The sequence below is a fragment of the Pocillopora verrucosa genome, chromosome 9 (genome assembly GCF_036669915.1).
Source record: "Pocillopora verrucosa isolate sample1 chromosome 9, ASM3666991v2, whole genome shotgun sequence".
In the NCBI taxonomy this organism is placed as follows: Eukaryota; Metazoa; Cnidaria; class Anthozoa; order Scleractinia; family Pocilloporidae; genus Pocillopora; species Pocillopora verrucosa.
Genome location: NC_089320.1, coordinates 17961467 through 17970598, shown reverse-complemented (window position 1 = coordinate 17970598; position 9132 = coordinate 17961467).

Below are 9132 nucleotides of genomic sequence, written 5' to 3'. Positions count from 1 at the left end.
CCCTTTTATTAGAGAAATAATCTCACTGATTGATGTAAGCACCATTCCTGTTGTCAAGGACCAAACAGACCGTGGACTAAATTGATATCCTCTACATTTAGCTGCAATGCTAAAAGAGAAAACTCTTAATAATCGCCGTGAAATTCGAGAAAAACCCGCTAAGTTAACATGTAGATTTAGCTCTGACAGTCTTAAGTCTTCTCTTAGCATTAATTTGAAAACAGCATCAAACAATCCGAGTGCATGGAGCTCAGAAAACCTCTTCATCAGAAGTCGGATCGCACAAGGGAGACCACCTGTTTTTTGTAATGACTGCCAAGTGCCATCAAGAGTTTTCGACCAATTTTTCCACTAAAGACTCTAGAATTATTTCTGAAAAAAGTCACAGTATTACACCCTTTTATTTGTTAAAGCATTTTATAATAATTGAATCAGAGACCAAAGTAACCTGGCCTTGTGGTAAGGTGTATTTGTTTTTCTTTTTCCTTTTCAAATGCCTTCATGTGAGATTATAATTATTCAATCATTAAATGATATTGAAAAAGGGTTAAATTGACAGGGAAAATGTAGAAAATGATGTTAAGTAGCTAAATTACACTTGTGATGTACTTTTAATAACACAAGCAAGCTTAGAGTAACCAAAATAGTGCCAATAAATCTTAAATCAATCTTGTGTACACAACTGTTCCAGTTCTTAAACTTGCCTATTTGTTGATCAGTATTTTGATGACGCTTTACACCTTCTTGTGGTGCATGGGCATTCGGCCTTCTACAAGTGATATTTCATCGTTATTTATTTATTTGGTAAAATTTCCGTACAGCCCCATCCTACATTATGCATTCAGTTCTTGAACAGAGAAAACAATGACAAAAACAATACATTTCCATTGGGAAAACAGATTTGTTTTACAATGGTATGGGGCTGTGCGGAAACTTTACCAAAGTTTTCTACCTTTTCTTTGTTAGCGTTCTTTCTATTCCACGGAATGCATTTTTCGTGCCTCGTGAAGCTTTTGTCGTCCTGGAGTTTATATTTGCCACACCAGTTTATTACGTTGCGAATTTTCTTTTATTCACCGTTATACACAAATCGAACGAGAGCCAATGCACACAATTGATAACTTGTTTGAGAAGTGTCTGAAGCGTCGTGTTTAACGAGCCCCAGCGAACGAGGCCGTCCGCCATTACGACATATGCTAATATTCCTCGTTGATATCGCTTCTTTCGGTTCTTTGCATGATTGATTTCCTTTATTCTTGACCGGAAACGCTCGATTACACTTTCATTTGTACAAACTTCCTCACCCTCCCCCCCAACCCGGTATTTGAAAACTCTCCATACCGACAATTGATATTAATTAATGATGCATATTCCAGATGGTCGACTGGTAATCGTGGGCGCGCAACGAGTGCAAGTGAGGTCATCGAGGTCGCGGGTTCGAATCACGTTACAGGAGTTATTCTTAATCTGGCTTGGGGGCCGAATAACTTCTCCCCGAGTATGATTTGGAGCTGGCGGACAAGGAGTAACTCTCAAACTGGCTTGGGGGCCGAGTAACTCCTCCCCGTGGGATTTGCATTTTGATTTTGATGTCTTTTCATCATGTTTATCCTTTTTGATCTTTTGATCTTTTTGTTTTTTGAACAGTTATCTTTAAAGGCCACTAACTATTTTTCAGTGATATGGTTTTGGTACGTGTGAATTGCTTCCCCCCCCCCCTTCTTACTTTCTTTTTCTCGAAATTATATGTAATATATAGATGTAATGTATTTTCCTAATTATTTTAACCTCTTACTGGTCTTGGTAATATGGACCGAACGCTGCGAGGTCTGCACAAAAACGACAGTACGGCTCAAGTAGGCGAGTTTCGTAAGTTGTTTTTTTTAAAAATACTTATGGCATTCAAACCAAAATTATTAATTTATCTCGTAAAAAGCACTTTCCCCACTTAAATTCAAAGGGACATGTTATTGATGACGCGAGCACCTCAGAAAGACCGAGCAAGAATTCAAGAAAGGTTTGTGACGGAATTTGTCGAAAATCACAGCAGCTACTAGTTGTTTTTTTCAAATACGCCGAAGAATTTTGTCGATCTTAGAAATAAATATATGTTTCTCGCGTCAGTAATTATGGAGCGAGAAAATGCTGCTATGGAAATTAATTCAAACCTAAAAAAAATAGCTGTAAAGTCAATCGTCCTCATCACTCTCGATAACAAATGGACGCTTGTTTCTATTATTATTAAGAATTTTTACATCACCATGAAATATCTTGAAGCTGGATCCAGTGATAGATGTAAGTTTGCTCCTGCAAAACCTGGAGCGGTGGAAGACAGTCGAGGGCCGTTCATGACTGGCTAATCAATGTATTTCCATTACATTGCTGGAGGCGATTGCTGCAATCGAGCGAGTGGCTACTTGATATTCTTGATTTTGCACACTTGAAATACTTTCATCTCTGGATTCAGAACGGTCAACTCTGTTGAGGATCATAGACCTTCTCTTTTGGTGATTATAACTTGCTGATTGGATATAAGATTGCAAAATCCGGCTCCTTGTAAACTCTTTCTAGGTTGGGCCACAAAGTTTTCCAGAATATCTGCATCGAGGGGCCTTGAAATACAGGTTTTCCTGGCAGAATGATTGGTTACCCTTTTTCCTTCAAGCTGAAGCCCAGCATTCTTCGAGAGACTTTCTTATCTCATTTTTACCGAGGGGTGCCTTCCTCATTTGAGAGCCGATTATGGCGGACCGCCAAGTAAAACGGTGACTCTGGCGTATTCAGGCATCTCCACTGGCCGATGACTGCAAGATTTCTTGTCGAAATTGCCTGAGTAACTAACCGACGAGGGATATTTATGCAACTTCGGAAAACACAAGTGATATTAATCCTTAATTTTATTCGGCCCCAAATGATTACCTAAACTAATTGAACAAGATGAACGCCGCGTCTGGCAAAAAGTAAACTTATTGTAAAAGAAATGTCTGTGTAATAAATGCGTCCACAGAGGTAAAAATGCGTTATATCTGGCGTGTAAGATTGTACCAATGCAAACACTTCTTAGCTTCTTCGAGAAGTGTCGGAAGCATCGTGTTTAACAACCCCCGACAAATGATGCCATCCGCCATTACGAAATATGCTAATATTCCACGTTAAGATCGCTTCTTTCAGTTCTTTGTATGATTCATTCCCTTTATTCTTGACCGGTAACACACGATTGCCCTCTAAGTAAGACAAACTTCCTCACCCTCCCCCCCCCCCCCCACCCGGTATTTGAAAACTCTCCATACCGACAATTGATATTAATTAATGATGCATATTCCAGATGGTCGACTGGTAATCGTGGGCGCGCAACGAATGCAAGTGAGGTCATCGAGGTCGCGGGTTCGAATCACGCTACAGGAGTTATTCTTAATCTGGCTTGGGGGCCGAATAACTTCTCCCCGAGTATGATTTGGAGCTGGCGGACAAGGAGTAACTCTCAAACTGGCTTGGGGGCCGAGTAACTCCTCCCCCTGGATTTGCATTTTGTTTCTGCTGTCTTTTCAGTTTTTCCTCTTTTTATCATCATTTTATGCACTGTTTTTTTTCCCCTTTTTTTCTGAGCAGTTCTATTTTCGAGAACGAAATTTGGTACGTGTTGGTTGCATTTTTCCGTTTTTTTTTTTTTCGAAATCAGGTGCAACATCTTTCTCTCTGTTTATCTCATTATTATTATTATTACCACTTATTCATTTTTTTTAATTATCTGATTTCTGCATTTCGGTTGGGGTCAGTTGCAAACCAGTGTATTCTAAGGTAGCTTTAAGTTGTCGCCCATCAGTAATTAAGCTTGAACAATAGGAGTAAGTGTCAAAATATTTCCGTCCTCTCCCTTTTTTTCCCCATTGAATATAGCTGGAGTTTTGAAAAAAAGATCCCCAATTTGAATCAACACCTTTCATAATTTACAACCTTTACGGTCCCTTTTATTAGGGAAATAATCTCACTGATTGATGTAAGCACCATTCCTGTTGTCAAGGACCAAACAGACCGTGGACTAAATTGATATCCTCTACATTTAGCTGCAATGCTAAAAGAGAAAACTCCTACTACTCGCCGTGAAATTCGCGAAAAACCCCGCTAAGTTAACATGTAGATTTAGCTCTGACAGTCTTGAGTCTTCTCTTAGCATTAATTTGAAAACAGCATCAAACAATCCGAGTGCACGGAGCTCACAAAACCTCTTCATCAGAATCGGATCGCACAAGGGAGACCACCTGGTTTTTTAATGACTGCCAAGTGCCATCAAGAGTTTTCGACCAATTTTTCCACTAAAGACTCTAGAATTATTTCTGAAAAAAGTCACAGTATTACACCCTTTTATTTGTTAAAGCATTTTATATTAATTGAATTAGAGACCAAAGTAACCTGGCCTTGTGGTAAGGTGTATTTGTTTTTCTTTTTCCTTTTCAAATGCCTTTATGTGAGATTATAATTATTCAATCATTAAATGATATTGAAAAAGGGTTAAATTGGCAGGGAAAATGTAGAAAATGATGTTAAGTAGCTAAATTACACTTGTGATGTACTTTTAATAACACAAGCAAACTTAGAGTAAGCAAAAATAGTGACAATAAATCTTAAATAAATCTTGTGTACACAACTGTTCCATTAAATTCAATTCTTAAACTTGCCTTTTTGTTGATCAGTATTTTGATGACACTTTACACCTTCTTGTGCTACATGGGCATTCGGCCTTCTACAAGTGATATTTCATCGTTATTTATTTATTTTCTTTTATTTTGATTTTTACAACTATGGCTTTACAGGAATAGTAGGTGAAATTCTAGAGTTAAACACGACGCTTCGAACACTTCTCAAACAAGTTATCAATTGTGTGCATTGGCTCTCGTTCGATTTGTGTATAACGGTGAATAAAAGAAAATTCGCAACGTAATAAACTGGTGTGGAAAATACAAACTCCAGGACGACAAAAGCTTCACGAGGCACGAAAAATGCATTCCGCGGAATAGAAAGAAAGCTAACAAAGAAAAGGTAGAAAACTTTTTTAACAAGCCCCAGCGAACGAAGCCGTCCGCCATTACGACATATGCTAATATTCCTCGTTGATATCGCTTCTTTCGGCTCTTTGCATGATTCATTTCCTTTATTCTTGACCGGAAACGCTCAATTGCACTCTCATTTGGACAAACTTCCTCACCCTCCCCCCCAGCCCGGTATTTGAAAACTCTCCATACCGACAACTGATATTAATTAATGATGCATATTCCAGATGGTCGACTGGTAATCGTGGGCGCGCAACGAGTGCAAGTGAGGTCATCGAGGTCGCGGGTTCGAATCACGCTATAGGAGTTATTCTTAATCTGGCTTGGGGGCCGAATAACTTCTCCCCGAGTATGATTTGGAGCTGGCGGACAAGGAGTAACTCTCAAACTGGCTTGGGGGCCGAGTAACTCCTCCCCGTTGAATTTGCTTTTTGATTTTGATGTCTTTTCAGTTTTTCCCCTTATTATCATCATCATTTTTATTCTTTTTTCACCTCTGTCTCTCATTGTTTTCTGAGCAGTTATCTTTTAGGGCCACTAAGTATTCTTCATTGATATGGTTTTGGTACGTCTTTATTCCTTTTTCCTTTCTTTTTCTCGAAATTAGATGTAATATATATTAGCATATCTCGGTCAGTAATAGGTTAAAATAAGAATAACAATAATACTTATATACATATTTTATATGTATATGTTAATGTTATTATTATTGTAATTATTTTTTTAACTCTTACCGACTGAGTGCGATTTCGGTGTTTAGGAATATTGGCCCAAGGCCATAGCACTTCGACCCGAGAGCAGCAAGGTCTGCACAAAATCGACAGTACGGTTCGAGTAAGCGAGTTTAGTTAGTAGTTTATTAAAATTTTTTATGGCATTGGCTGTTTTTTTTAAATTTGCCAAAGAGTTTTGTCGATCCTGGAAAAACATGTTGTTCCTCGCATCAGAAATTATGGAGCAAGAAAATGGTGCTGAGGAAATTAATTCAAACTTAAAGAAGCAGCTGTAAAGTCAATCCGCTCATCACTTTCGATAGCAAATGGCCAGCTATTCATTGTTTTTAAAGTTTTACATGTGATTTAAGCATGTTGAGAGACAGTTGCATGGTATATTATTCTATGGTATTTTCAAATTGTCGCCCAAAAGAAATTGACTCTGCACCTTTCACAATTTGCCATCCATACTGTCCCGTCTACTTGGGAAAAAAATCCCACCAAGCTCTCCAATTGATATAGGCACCAGTCTCTTGTTGTCAAGGAGCAAACAGACCATGGACTAAATTGATGTCTTTTGCATTTAGGTGCAATACTTAAAAGAGAAAATTCCTAATACTCGCCGTGAAATTCGAGTTCAGAAAACGTCTTCATGGTAGTCACATCGCGCGAAGGAGACGACCTGTTTTTTTAATGACTACCAAGCGCTATCAAGAATTTTCGACTAGTTTTTCCGTTGAAGACTCCAGAATTATTTCTGAAAAAAGACACAGTATTACAGCCTTTTATTTGCTAAAGTTTTTTATACTAGTTGAGACCAAAGTAACTTGGCATTGTGGTAAGGTATATTTGTTTTTCTTTTTCCTTTTCAATACATCTACGTGAGATTATAATTATTCAATCATTAAATGGAATAAAATAAAAAGGGTGTTAAACGAATGGGGAAATGAAGAAAGAAATGCTAAGTAGCTAAATAATACTTATGATTTCCTTTTAAAAACAAGCAAAGGTAGGGTGAGAAAAAAATTATAGATAACGTGTAAAATTTAAAGATAAGTCTTGTGTACACCGGCAACTATGGCTTATAGGAATGGTACGTGAAATCCAGAGTTAAAAAGTTTTCGAACTTTTCTTTGGAGGCGTTCTTCCTAATCCGTAGAATGTATTTTTCGTGACTCGCAGAGCATTTGTCGGCTTGAAGCTTGCATTTATGACACCAGTTTCCAACGTGGTCAAACATCTTTCAGGCATACGGTACTTTTGCTAATCCAAAGCTGTGTCCCCAAGACGAAAGACAGGTGTAATATCCTGTTGTCGAGGACCAAACAGACTGTGGACTAAATTGATATCTTCTACATTTAGCTGCAATGCTAAAAGAGAAAATTCCCAATACTCGCCGTGAAATTCGAGATAAACCCTCGCTATGACAATCTTAAGTCTTCTCTTAGCATTAATTTGAAAACAGCATCAAACAATCCGAGTGCATGGAGCTCACAAAACCTCTTCATCAGTAGTCGCATCGCACAAGGGAGACCACCTGTTTTTGTAAGGACTACCAAGCGCCATCAAGAGTTTTCGACCAATTTTTCCACTGAAGACTCTAGAATTATTTCTGAAAATATTCATTTATTTGTTGAAGGATTTTATAATAATCGAATTTGATTTCTTTTTTCCTTTTTAAATGCCTTGATGTGAGATTATAATTATTCAATCGTTAAATGATATCGAAAAAATTGAATTGACAGGGAAAATGTAGAAAATGATGTTAAGTAAATAAATTATACTTATGATTTACTTTTAGTAACACAACAAAACGTAGGGTGAGCAAAAATAGTGGACAATAAATCTTAAATAAATATTGTGTACACAACTGTTCCAGTTCTTAAACTTGCCTATTTGTTGATCAGTATTTTGATGACACTTTACACCTTCTTGAGGTGCATGGGCATTCGGCCTTCTACAAGTGATATTTCCATATTATTTATTTATTTTTTTTATTTTGATTTTTACAACTATGGCTTACAGCAAAAGTACGTGAAATTCTAGAGTTAAAAAAGTTTTCTACCTTTTCTTTGTTAGCGTTCTTTCTATTCCGCGGAATGCATTTTTCGTGCCTCGTGAAGCTTTTGTCGTCCTGGAGTTTGTATTTGCCACACCAGTTTGTTACGTTTCGAATTTTCTTCTTTCACCATTAGACACAAATCGGACGAGAGCCAATGGACACAATTGATAACTTGTTTGAGAAGTGTCTGAAGCGTCGTGTTTAACGAGCCCCAGCGAACGAGGCCGTCCGCCATTACGACATATGCTAATATTCCTCGTTGATATCGCTTCTTTCGGTTCTTTGTATGATTCATTTCCTTTATTCTTGACCGGAAACGCTCGATGCACTCTCATTTGGACAAACTTCCTCACCCTCCCCCCCAGCCTGGTATTTGAAAACTCTCCATACCGACAATTGATATTAATTAATGATGCATATTCCAGATGGTCGACTGGTAATCGTGGGCGCGCAACGAGTGCAAGTGAGGTCATCGAGGTCGCGGGTTCGAATCACGCTGTAGGAGTTATTCTTAATCTGGCTTGGGGGCCGAATAACTTCTCCCCGAGTATGATTTGGAGCTGGCGGACAAGGAGTAACTCTCAAACTGGCTTGGGGGCCGAGTAACTCCTCCCCGTGGAATTTGCATTTTGTTTTTGCTGTTTTTTCTACTTTTTTCCATTATTATCGCTAATTTTATCATCTTTCTTCCTTTTTTTTCTGAGCAATTATCTTTTTAGGTCAGTGTGATATTTTTTCTAAAATGGGACTGTTGGTGTCGGTTACTTTTTCTTTTTTTTTTTATATCAGTTGTAACATTTCCATTTCATTTTATGCTATCATATCGTTTATTTATTTTCAACGACCCTTTTCACAATTTTTCTTATCTGGCTTATGCATGTTGAGTGACAGTGACCGTTCAAATTATTCCAAGGTAGTGACAAATCGTCGCTCATAAGTAACGAAACGGAGTTGATAAACCTCAAGTCGTTATGAGATCAAATATCTCACATGGACAGAAACTCGGTGGAATATTTACTGTAAATAAAAAAAAACACTTTACGGAACTTGGTCGTTCTCTCATGTCTACTGCCATGAGGTCCCAAAAGAACGTTTTTTTATTAGCATAAATTGTTGGTGTAAAGAGTTTTTAAATTCCAGGTTGGGGGGGAAGGGTGAAGAAGATTGTCTGACTGTGGGTGTAATTAGGCATTTCCGGTCAAGAGTAAAGGAAATAAATAAAAAATAAAACTGATAGAGGTGATATAAACGAGGAACGTGAGCATATGTCGTAACGGGCCGGACGAATTCGTTTGCTGGGGCTCGTTAG